Raw genomic sequence first — 13,184 nt, 5'->3', positions numbered from 1 at the left:
TGCCATCTTGTATACACTCTGTGCTTGGTGTAAGCCCCATTGAACTTGTTGGGATTTTGAGTGGACATTCATAGGCTGGTGCTGTAAACACCCAGTTTAAGAGTAATTATGTCATTTTTTCCTCTGCAGATTTTTTTTTTGGGGGGGGGGAGGCGTCGATACAGCTCCTTGCCAAGGGTGCAAGGGAGCCTAGGTACACCTCTGCACATGACCTGAAACTTTCATGTTACCAGTATTGACATAGGAAGTAGTCATAGTATAGAAGCTCCCCCAACACCAAAATAATGTTAGGCCCTATGCAGGCACTGGTTTTCTTTCAGAATCTGGACATAACAAACTGTAAGATTGCCCACTACTTTCCCTTTAGTATACGTGGTTTTTGTTTTTATTTAGGTTCAATGTGTCCTCAAAGCCTCCAAATTCTCTATCATTCGTTGAGGGTTTCTGGTGTGTCCTTTATTTCTCCAGGATAAACTCAGGGACTCTTCTCATTACAGTTTATCCACACTTATAACGTAGCACAGCCCATGCTTAGTTACAGAAGCCCTCTACCATTTGGTTCCTCTGTTCTTGGAATTAACTTCAGTCGTCTTACCAGTTCAGTAAACTCCTCACCTAGTGAAGCAAATGAGTTGAATGGGCATTACCTACATAGGAATAAGTGGCGAAGTCACAAGGAGAGAGCAAGTAGGACATGCTGTACCTTTCTCTGAAATGCCGAGAATCTGTGACAGGATGGAAAGGAATGGATTTACATTCCTTCATCGCAATAAATCTGCTTGTGTGGAAGCAACCAACCGTTGTTGTTCTTTATGGCTCAACATCCTCATAACACCTTATGGGTCTTTCATAAAACCCTCACAATCTTTCAATAATTCCACTCTGAGGGAGAACAGTTCTGTTCTGTCTTGATTAAGCATGCCCAAGTGTTGAAGACAGAGATGGGAGATAATTTTTATTTGGTTCACATTTTAATGCAAATCTAACTAACAACTTATGAATCAGTATCTGACCAGAGATGTGCAGCTGTCCTTTGAAACTTGCAAATTTGCTGAATTTTGCAGTGCTGTTTTCCACTGTCTACAAAAATACATATTTTAGACGGAAATGCTCATAAAATGCAAATGTGAGTAAAGATAAAATGTTAAAATGCAGTATATCAGGCAAAATTGAATGTGAAATCTGTATATATTTTTTAAAAAATGCACCCTAAAATATTTCATTAATTTTTTAAAAAATTGTGAACTGATTTGGAAATGTGATGAAGTGGAGACTGGGGAAAAAATGAGAAACTCAAATAATCTGAAACAGAGATATTTTTCCATCCCTAGTTGTATGGGACAGACAGAGGAAGAGGAGGACAATAGAGGGTACCACAAGAGAGGCATACCAGAATTTTCCAGCGATAGCTGTACCAGTGCTGGTATATGGAGGGTGGAGACCAAAGAATTGCTACAGCACCCAGCTGCAACAATAAATTATACCCCAGGGACCCCTTGCAGTGGTGTTACATTACATTTCCCATCATTACATTACATGTTATTACATTACATTTCCCATCATCCCTGACCATTGACTATGCTGGCTGGTTTCAACAACTGCTAAGGGCACCATGTTGGCTACCCTTGCACCTACAGAACACAGGACTTGTGGCAGCGATGCAGCCTGTACCTCTGCAAATTACATTCTCCCTCTATCTGCCGTGCCAATACAATGCTTGTACAAATGGCGCAATCTTGGGATAGCAGCAGATGAAGGGTAGATTCTGCTGAGTGAAAGTGTGTGCATGATCCAAGGTCACACATAATACTTGGATCCCAATTTCACAGATTCACTCAGAGCCATCATCACTTCACTTCACTTTGTCCCTATTTATGTGTTTAAATAAGCATATGCAGGACAGGAACCCACAGTTCTGCCTCTTTCACCTTGCTCAGCATTGAAATGTTCAGCCGTAATGCTGCATTAGCATTGCTTTGAATTCAGCATCCTTTTTGGATGTGTCTGTGTGCTCCTATTCTTTCTCTCTTTAAAATAACAAAGCACTTAAGTGTGTAAGAAAAATTGCCCATGACAGCTTTAACTGTGCCGTTTCACATCTCCCGCAGCAGCAGACGTTACTAACACAAGATATCTTTTAAGTAGAAAGAAATGTATTTGTCTTATTTGCTTGGCTTGAAAACAGATGAGCAGATTTTTAAAAAGAAGAAGAAAATCATAACTCTGCATGGAAACAAAATGCTTTCATTTTGTTGTAAAAGTCAGCGTGTTTCCCCCTAACACCCACCTACCCTGAAAATTGTAAAAACAAAACAAAACCTGCCCCCACCTTGCAAGGACAAATCTTTCAACATATTTTCCACAAGGTCAAAATTAGCAAGTAGCTATTGAAAAACCTCTCTCCCCCCCTCCCCTCTTTTGGCAAATATTCAGATTAAAAAGACAGGTAGTTTTGTACAGCAGCTATGCTAATTCTGGCAAAGATTTCCTCTCTTGTACCTCTGCCAAGAGGCCATGTTCTCCTTCTATATGAATGCCTTTCTTGTCACCTGAGGAACCGACAAAACGCTCTTATTAGGGGAACAAGTGAACTGCATTCAGCCCAGGCCACAGGAACAAAGCAGGGCTCATTTTAAAGATGCGTTTTCTATTGTATTGCTGGTAATTTCTATAATATTGGAGGGATAAATATTTCATGCTTTGGCGTCAAGTGATAGATTTCTTCTGAATGCCTAAAACAGGGCTTTCAAATCGGTGGCCCCATAGACTGTTAGATGGACCATGACATATCTGCAAAAATACAATTAAAATCCTGCAGCACCTAGCAGAGCATCTTTTAAATGCTTTTATATACTAGTTTTTAACCATTTTTTACCTGGGAATTTTAATGTTCTGTTTTATTTTATTTTATTTGTAAACTGCTTGGAGGTTGTTTGGTTGTTTTTCAATTAAGTGGCATATAAATCAAGTCGTTTAGTCGTGTCCAACTCTTTGTGACCCCGTGGACCAGAGCATGCCAGGCACTCCTGTCTTCCACTGCCTCCCACAGTTTGGTCAAACTCATATTCGTAGCTTTGAGAACACTGTCCAACCATCTCGTCCTCTGTTGTCCCCTTCTCCTAGTGCCCTCAATCTTTCCCAACATCAGGGTCTTTTCCAGGGAGTCTTCTCTTCTCATGAGGTGGCCAAAGTACTGGAGCCTCAGCTTCAGGATCTGTCGTTCCAGTGAGCACTCAGGGCTGCTTTCCTTAAGAATGGATAGGTTTGGTCGTTTTGTAGTCCATGGGACTCTCAAGAATCTCCTCCAACTATCTTAGATGGCTTCAAAAGAGGATTAGAGAAATTCATGGAGAAGTCTATCAATGGCTACTAGCCATGATGGATATGCTCTGCCCTCCGCAGCTGCAGGCAGCAATGCTTCTGAATACCAGTTGCTGGAAACAATACGAGGGGAGAATGCTCTTGTGCTCAAATACTGCTTTCTAGGTTCCCATGGTTGGCCACCAAATGCTGGACCAGATAGGCCATTGGTCTGATCCAGCAGGCTCTTATGTTTTTGTCTTTCACACTGTGTAGTTTGAACATGGCCTGCATTGGATAGACCTAATGCTTGTCTCAATATGCACAGCGATCATAGGAGTCTGTGCATGTGATTTCCCATTTGCTTCCAGAGGTCCTATATCATTTATTTAGCCTTGAAACAGAGGGGTGTGTGTGTGTGTGTGTGTGTGTGTGTGTGTGTGTGTGTGTGTGTGTGTGTGTGTTTAATCCTCCTATCCCTGTGGGATTTGCAAGAGACAAATTGCTGTTTAAGGCCCGGTTTGGGTTGTATGGCTTGCAGTCACAGTTTGCCAGAAACCCAGAGGATTAGGCTCTTGTTTGAAGCTTGGTATGGGAAAGACTGAATGTGTACCAATTCCAGATGCATGGCATTGCTTTGCCAACATTTGCTTCCTCAACTGAATTGTTCGGAGGCTTTTTCTTTTCTTTTTCTGCTCTTCCCTTCCCTCCAGCAAGAGTATTGATAAACATTTCTTTTCAAAAAACATTCTTGGCAATGCAGGCATTTATTATATTGATCATGCTATTTTTGTGACCATTTTACAAAGTCTGGTGGACTCTCCCCTCTCCACCTTTTGCTCATTACCAATTCCTGCCCTATGATGATGGGTCAGCCAACTGGTTTGCCTTGAGCAGAGCTTAATGTTGCTTGCCACTGCAAAAAACAAAAGCAAAATCTCTTTCTGCAGTTTATGCTTTGATGGGCAGTGTGCAAAATTACTAGCAGCACTGCTTTTTTTTTTCCTTTGCAGGGCGGAGGATATGGCAAATGATTCCATTTTTAATCACAGATCCACCAAGGATCAAAAGAATAAAAAAACCAAGAAGAGCAGAGCAGTTGAGGCATTCACCCTAACTTAATGTCCCCCCCTCTTCACATTCAGTGTAACAAGTTTTAACAGATAATAGGATCAAACTCTTTGGCAATCCTGTAAGAGGCAGATTACACTATTATTACTATTATTATATTTATTATTATTACTATTATTATATTTATAATGAGAGAAGGGCTTCCCACAAAGATCTCAGGGCAGGTTCATGTGAGAATACAGTCCTTCAGACAGCCTGGGCCTAAGCCATATATCACTAGGTTGGACAGTTAGAAAACACGTTGCTAAGATTTTCTCCAAGCACCTTCATTGCTCAATTTGAAAAGAGCATCTCTGTATCTCTTGGAATATTGCAGAAGGTTCGGGGGCACAATTCTTGGATCAGGTGCTGCTGTGCAAACAATGCAATATCTGGGTTTTCCCCTCTATGTGAACCCCCTAACAATGACTAAATAAACAGTAATCAAGTGGCCCTTCATGGCACCCAGACCACTCCCCTGTGAAATTGACATAAAATGTTCTGTTTACTGCACAGAAAGCAGACCACGTGTTACTTCTAGCCTCCTATTCAAATTCAAGCTGGAAACTCTCATAGTAATTACAGTGGGATTTAGTGCTTCTGTTCCCCGCCCCTGAGAGGGAATGCCTGTCTCCGATTACTTCTGGAAGTGTTATCCTCTTGGAGCTCTGGAATGATGTAGCCCCTTACATTGTGCAATGCAATTTGCAGTGTTGCAGAAAACACCACTGAACAAAGTTCGCCCCGAACTAAGGGCAACACATATTAATAATCCTTGCAGTCCTTCAGATGAATGTATTCAGGATAAAAAGCAGCATATAAAATGTAAAAGCAAGTAGAAATTTAGATTGCCCTTATTATCAGTAGCCTACTACCCCAAATATTTTCTTTCCCATTTGTAAGCACCAAAGGGAATTAATGGACCTTGAGAACTAGGTGCAGAGGCAGATTTAGGGGAGTGCAACTGTCCACACTGGGTGCTGAGCTGAGAGGGTGCTGCAGGGGGCGCTGCCACAATGACAAACAATGGAAGGCAACAGGTGGGGTGGTGGTACTGAATTTTGGCATTGCACAGAATGCTGCTGAAATTTTAAGTTCAAGCTCTACCACTGCTAGGTGCATGGAAGTCTTCACTTTAACACAGAAAGAGTTTCAGTGAAAACCTTGGGACCATTGTGGTCACTTCCCTTAAAGGCAAACATGAAACCCCAGGGGTTTCCTGCTGTAGAGAAGAATTACTGGAGATCCACAAATCTATAAATTAGCAGACAGCTTGGAAGCCTCTGAGCACATTCAGTAGCTGTGCAGACCTTTCATGGCCATAAAATTTTACACGGAAGGAAAATTACTTTAGTTCATTAAACTCTCCTTGTGTTCCTGCCAACTTTAAATTGGAGAAATGCTTTGCATATATCCATGCACCGAGATGGATGGTTCTTTGTTTCTAACAAATTAGAGTGTAAATGCATTCAACCCCTTCTGAGGCATGATGAAGAACTTCAGAGACAACTAAGAAGTGTCAAGTCAAAGACAGTCTTATGTATCAAGGATATATGGTTATTAGGGGAAGAGATGCTTGATCACTTTGGATAGACTACTGAGAGGGAGGCACTGCTGATCCCCATGCATTGGAACCATCTCTGTTCTCAAAAATCCTGCTTTATCAGCACAGAGATTAACATAGCTCATCTACAGGGCTGGCCACATATTTACAAAGTATAATTAGTAAAGGGACTGCGGAAAGAATGAATCCAACTTCCTAGCAAGCAGAGTATGGGGGGGGGGGGAACTAATAAAAAATACCAAAGGGAAATGAATGTGGAAAACAAAACAGATTCTTCCAGCCCTGTTTCATCAGGGACAAAATGTGCTGTCGTCTTCTTGCTGAAAGCATGTATTTTTAATGTTATAAATATGATAAACATACAAAAAGTTATATAAACAACACATTCCCCCCACAGAGCTATAATCCGCAGAGGGGTTTAACAATCAATTGCTGTTTCCAATCAACTTTGGGAGTTGTAGCTCTGTGAGGGAAACACACCTATTTACTCAGTACACTTAATAAACTACATTTCCCAGGATTGTTTGGGAGAAACCATGAGTGTTTAATGTGTTATGACACAGCTTTAACTGTATAAAGCAGATGGGGCCTTATTGTGACATAAACTTTTGCAGGCAATCTTTTAGCTACTGAAATAAAAGGTACGGGTACCTATAGGCATTTAAAAAAGAAATCACGAGGCTCTAAGATGTGTGTAGCTAAAAACCACTAAAGAAGAATTGTTGATTCAGGTTAGCAAACTGTGAAATGGCCCCAAACATTCCTGACTGGCAGTATTAGCTTCTTAGTAAATCACTCAAAATACTACTCTACCAGCACCGATAAACAGAATTCTTTGGCATTCTCACAGTGTAGTTTTGAACGCAGTCACAATTACTAAGTTATTGGGCAAGCCAGCTGAGAATTTAGATTACAAAGTCCCTTTCATCAACTCATGGATGAGGCTCTACACAAAAGCTTCGTATTATTTATAATCAGACATAAGTCGGGGTGAGATAATCTTTAAGGAGATGCAGGGAATATTACACAGTCTTCTTAAAGCTCACAGCAAAACACAGGGGAAATCTGGGTAAAATCCCAAGGTATTATGAACAAACACGGCAAGGAGAAAAACAGCTTGCAAGTATCCCAAAGCCCAGAATTTAGAATCTGAAAAAGACCTACTATGTTATCTAATCATTTCCTCTGTTAGGCTCCAATTGTTCCCCATAGTATCTTTGCTAGGACTGCTAGATGGCCCTGCTTCCGGTAAACAGGCATTCCCACTAGAGAAGACATCTTGCTTGCTTAAAATAACAGAAGCCTGAGCTTTATCTCTATATAAGTCGGTTTAGAATAAATACGATCTCCACTAGCTGGCGGTGATATGATTTAAGAGTCCTCTACCATGCATTATAGGACGCTGCAGCAAAAAAAGCCACCATCATTTATTTTTATTGATTCGGCAACCCACAGTGGATCATATCTTCCAGTCTTTCCTTTTGCTAAGATACCACCCTCAAAGCCTTGGGAAAATTTATCTCTCTCTCTTTTAAGGTTGTGGTTTCATTTTTCTTAAAGCTACAACGTGCATCATAGGTCCAAAGACAGGGCAGAAAACATGGCAGGGAGAAAAAGGAGGGGGAAGGGGAAGGAAGCCTGCTGCCATTTCTAGCTTGTAATTCCCCTTGGAATCAATCACAGATGAGTATGGGTAAAGTTTGGGTCTGGATTACCGCAGAGATACCACAGATCAGTGTGATATACAACTTAAAGAGCCCCAAATTGCCAGCTCTTTAGATGTGAGGGGAAAAGAGAGAGCCGATCTTTACATTGCAGACACACTGACTTCAGAGTACAGATAATAGCTAATACCTTAAAACCTTTTAATGAAAAGCAAGGCATTGGAGGCCTTGTGATGACAGTTGAATGTGATAAACTGCCAGGATAGATTGAAGACATTTGCATAATCTTAGGAAACAATTGGATCTCATAGATTGAATGCCTTCAATTTGTAGCTGGTGGCCTGATTTGCTGCTTACAAGTGGAAGGCCATGGACATTTTGCAGCTAGATCTGTTTCAACATTGAAGAAAATGTAGTGAGGTATCTGGTTCTGCTAGGGCAAATACTTTTAGGTGAACTATGAACTCCTCTGCCCTCTCCTCTCCCTGTGTGTCCCCTATGGGACTATGTCAACTTGTGCACTCCCAGAGAGCTCCTCCTCAGTCCTTTTTACTCATGTGTCATGCTTAGTGTGTTGGCTTATGGTTAAGGTCTCTCCTTGTTAACCGTAAGCGAGGTTTGTTCTTGGCTACAGCTCGTGGTGAGCAAGGAAAGACCTTAACCATGAGTTTGGGTTCTGATGACACAAATCTTGGCTTGGTCCGGGAATGGACAAAAAACAGGGAACTGCAAAGTGGCTTCAAACTCCTCTCTGGTGGCTCACACATTCACGTGGGCCCAGCAAGCCATAGTTTGGTTTACCATGTCATGTCAACCAGACCCATATCCCTCTGTATTGAAACTGTTATGCGAAGTGGTGTGCCATGTGGGAGGGAGGGAGGGGGGGTGAGGTATAATTCACTACTTGAGCACCATGAAGCGCAAGTGGCAATGAGGCTCTATCAAGCAACTGCAGTGAGTCAATTATCCAAAAAATAAATAAATAAATAAGGTAATAATTCATAGATGCAATAGAGATGTTTTTGATTGCCTATTAGTTTTCTTTTTTTGTATGAGTGCCACTAGTGATTTGGCTTACTGTATTCAACTGAAGGCCAATAAGAGAGTGAACACAGGGCTGGTCCATCCATGAGGCAGAATGAGGCAGCTGCTTTGGCAATATCCAAGGGGTGCTGCCTTGGATGGGGAATTTATCAGGTGGGAAGTACTATTTGAACAGGAAATGAATGTGAGACAGCATTTGATGGTGTATTGGCTGTTCCTGGAAGGCAACTTAGTGTCCCGCTCATGGAAATGTATAGATTGCTGAGTTAGCTAGACGTATTGCATAAAACCACCCCACCAATTACAAAAAACAGCACAGAGCACATGGGGTGAGAAGAAAGGTTAACACTAGCAGACAGTTCAGAAAGGTGGCCAGCATTAGCTCATTAACAGTGCTGAACTTTGAGACGGAGAAGATGTATTGGTGTATTTACACGCCACATCCATATCATACATTTAAACCACTTTAAACAGTCATAGCTTCCCCCAAAGGATTCTGGGAGTTGTAGTTTGTTCAGGTTGCTACAGTTCTTAGAGTGGTTTGACAACGAATTCCTCTTCACATGGAACTTTGGTGTGAGGAGAATAGGGGCCTCCAAGCTCGTCTCAACACCCTCAACAAACTACAGTCCCATAATTTTTTTTGGGAAGCTATGACTAAAGTAATATAATGCTTTAAATGTATTGTGCTGTGTCAATCAATCTACTTTTTCTACAGGGGGACGTGAGTGGCGCTGTGGTCTAAACCAGTGTTTCTCAACCTTTTTTGGGCAAAGGCACACTTGTTTCATGAAAAAAATCACGAGGCACACCACCATTAGAAAATGTTAAAAAAATTAACTCTGTGCCTATATTGACTATATATAAAGTAAATCTCCCACGGCACACCAGGCAACATCTCGCGGCACACTAGTGTGCCGCGGAACAGTGGTTGAGAAACACTGGTCTAAACCACTGAGCCTAGGGCTTGCTGATTGGAAGGTCGGCGGTTTGAATGTCTGCGATGGGGTGAGCTCCCGTTGCTCAGTCCCAGCTCCTGCCAACCTAGCAGTTCGAAAGCACGTCAAAGTAGATAAATAGGTACCGCTCCGGCAGGAAGGTAAACGGCGTTTCCGTGCACTGCTCTGGTTTTGCCAGAAGCGGCTTAGTCATGCTAGCCACATGACCTGGAAAAACTGTCTGCAGACAAACGCCGGCTCCCTCGTCCAGTAAAGCAAGATGAGTGCCGCAACCCCAGAGTCGTTCACGACTGGACTTCACTGTCAGGGGTCCTTTACCTATACCTTTACTTTTTATACATTCAAAGAATAAACCCATCTGCAACATATGATTAAATTTGGGGAATTTAGCTCAACTGCACCAAGGGAAAACATTTCCCACTGTAACTGTCTCTCTATAGTATCGTGTGGGATACATGTACAAATAGTTTTTTTTTCCTTTGAGAATGCTTTTTCCATAAATGGTGCTGTATCTAACATATCAAGAGAAATTCAGAGTGACAGAAACTAACTGTGCTGTAATTCATCATCATTCACTAGGAAATGAAATTCGTCTTAATTACCTTCAAAAATAGCAAGAGCTTTCATTTAACAACAAGGGTAGGTAGGAGATACCATTATCAGAGGGGAAAGCATTTCTCACAGGCCAGTCAGGTCATGCTTCACTGGGGGCTGCTAGGCTTGGGCTAATTCAGACATAGCTATGGTCTTTTGCACATACAGTACAGCGGGGGAAGTGCAAGACAAAGGCTTTCTACATGGAACCAATGCAGTATTTTGGCAAAAACATTGGAGGGTACATCTATTAGCCATCTTTGTCTAGTCAATATCTCTCAGACTTTCTACCTATTAGCCTATTAGGAGGGGAAAATGTGCAGTGAGAGAACCATGTATGCCACCGTCTGCAAAAGGTGAGATCAAGATGAAAGGAAACTTATTGGGAACAATCCAGAGAAAAAGAGATGAGCCCAAGACTGAATTATCATGGACAGGGGCAGACTTTTGAATTTTTGCACCCTGTGCAAGGCCAATATTTGATCCCCCCACAGGTCTCAGGACGGTTCACAGGATAAAATCACAATATAAAAACACAAAATACATAATCAAAATAAAAACAAGAACAACCCAATAATGCTTCTCTCCCCCCCCCCCGCAAATAGAATTTAAAACACACATAGACAATATTTGTAGTAAAACATAAAAATAAGCACCCATCGGGTATCTTCAATGAGTAGATTAAAAGATCAATTTAACTATCAAAACATCTTAGCCATTGGTTCCTCCCCCAATTGCAAATGTTCATAGAAGCTCTTTCACAGAACCATAGAGTTGGAAGGGACCCCAAGGGTCATCTAGTCCAACCCCTTGCAATGCAGGAATCTTTGGTGCAGCGTGAGGCTTGAACCCATGGCCCCTGAGATTAAGAGTTTCATGCTCTACCAGCTGAGCTGTGAAAGGCAATTCATATTGTGATAGAACTTTGATTAATTTTGAGTTGATCTTCACATGCATCTCTCATGCATGGATCTTCTCAGTTTTGCACCCCCTCAACTTAGTGTCCTGTGTGGGAGAACCGCCTGTACCACCCTAAATCTGGTGCTGGCTTGGAGTAACTAGACTTGCGGAGGACTGTGTTTAAGCCTTATTTAAATTAGTGTTACTTAAAGACTCAGCTGTATGCACTCTGATTTAGACTTGCAAACAGCCACCTCTTTGGCCACCTATCATGAATAGGAATTCCTTCGAGGTGTCTAGGATACTGTTTTTTTCTTTTCTTTTATGCCACAAATAACATTGGTATGTTTATGGGAAGGGAGGGAATTGAAACTAGTTCTGTTTCTGAACTTATTTGAAAGGCTGTATTGATCTCAGTGATTTCAATGATATTAAAACATGTGTGAATTTCTTTGGATTTCATCTATCCAGCCTGGCCCCAAAAGTGAGATTGGAGCAAAAGAGGCAGCTTCTGTTGCTTATAGTTCCTTGCTGGGTAACACCCCAAAACAGGGTCAAGGAGAGAGAAACTTTCTCCCCTTTGTTCAAAAAACCTCTCTTTAATTCTATACCTCTGAGGTTTTCAAATGCACCACTCTCCAAATTCCCCCACCGTTGAATAGGAAGTGGCTTGTTATGTGAGAACGTCCTCTGTACAAGGCTGCAGTTTGGGCCTGTCTGCTTGGCTTGTGTGTGTGTAATTTATATGGGTGACGCGTTATACATTTTGTCTGCATTGTATGTATATATCACAAATGCCTCAGGCAGATCTTGCTGCTTGCCAGAACCCTACACGAGGTTGAGGTCCAAAGGGATGGTTTATCATCTTTCTCTCTTTCATCACCGTTTTCTATTACTCAGAGGTGGGAGGGCAGAATTATTATTTGATAACTACGGAGTACCTAAAAATCTACACTACTACTGCTACAGGCAGGGTCATTACTCTAGGTTTGCTATACAGCAGTATAAATTATGTGTCATTGAACCTGAACACATAACAAGCTACGTTGCATGAGGCCTGACACTTGTAAGCTTTTGGATGATGGAAGATGTAACAGCAAAGGCCATTCCTGATGTATATTTTTTTAGATGTCCCAAGTTGTGTGGGAAATGGAGTTCAGATCTTATAACTGTCACATTGAGTGCCAAGATGGAAAAATCTTGGATGTAGGTTGTTATGCTAATGTGTCTACTGCAGTGCTTGGGAACTTGTGACCCTTCAGCGCTGGTTGGACTTCAACTCCCATCAACCGCAGTCAGCAAAGCTAGTGGCCAGGTGTCGTAGTCCAACAACATCAGGACAGCCAGAGAAAGAAAGAGATGGGGGCGGGGAGAGATGATAATCCACTTCCACCCCTAGGCTAGAGTGCTGAGTTAGGTATGTGGTGGTCAGGCTCATCCTTGCAGCTTGAGAATCCAAACTATGCAAGAGGAAGGAAATAGGCTGACAACTAGTGTTTGCAAAACTGGGTGTACCAACTAATAGGACAATTTCTCAAGATTTTGATTGTTAATTTATTTAAAAGCTTTTCTGATGTTTCTGATTTTTAAAAAAACATCTAAGCGATATACAGAAATACAACACAGAGGCAATAAAAGGGTATAATAATAACAGATCCGACATAAAAGCCAGTTAAACAGTATTATAAAAACCCAAGAAAACTAGATGTCAAAAAGATATCCTCGTTTCTGGTGGAGGTTGTGGATACTACTACTACTACTACTACTACTACTACTACTACTACTATTTATACCCCACCCATCTGGCTGGGTTTCCCCACCCACTCTAGCCTGCTCAAAGCATATATCAGAACATACTAAAACATCAAACATTAAAAACTTCCTGATATGGGGCTGGAAATCTTATTCATTCCCCCAAGTAATTTGGATATACCTGAGTCATATGAGGACATGAACGGGTTATGGGTCTGCAGTTTAGGCTGTCATCCAATACTCATTTTCATGGGAGTAAGTCCAACAGAACTCAGCAGGACTTACTTCTGAGTAAGC

The 13,184-nt window shown here is 41.6% G+C and overlaps 1 protein-coding gene across 1 annotated transcript in view; it reads left to right on the top strand.

Moving 5' to 3' along the window:
- SORCS3 (sortilin related VPS10 domain containing receptor 3) overlaps positions 1 to 13,184 on the top strand; it is a 415,691-nt gene that overhangs the window by 123,276 nt on the left and 279,231 nt on the right. The gene's annotated exons all lie outside the window — the stretch shown is intronic.

This window comes from Zootoca vivipara, chromosome 5, assembly GCF_965207765.1.
Source record: "Zootoca vivipara chromosome 5, rZooViv2.hap1.1, whole genome shotgun sequence".
Lineage (NCBI taxonomy): Eukaryota > Metazoa > Chordata > Lepidosauria > Squamata > Lacertidae > Zootoca > Zootoca vivipara.
Note: the sequence above shows the minus strand (reverse complement) of the source record. Positions and strands in the feature narration are given on the sequence as shown.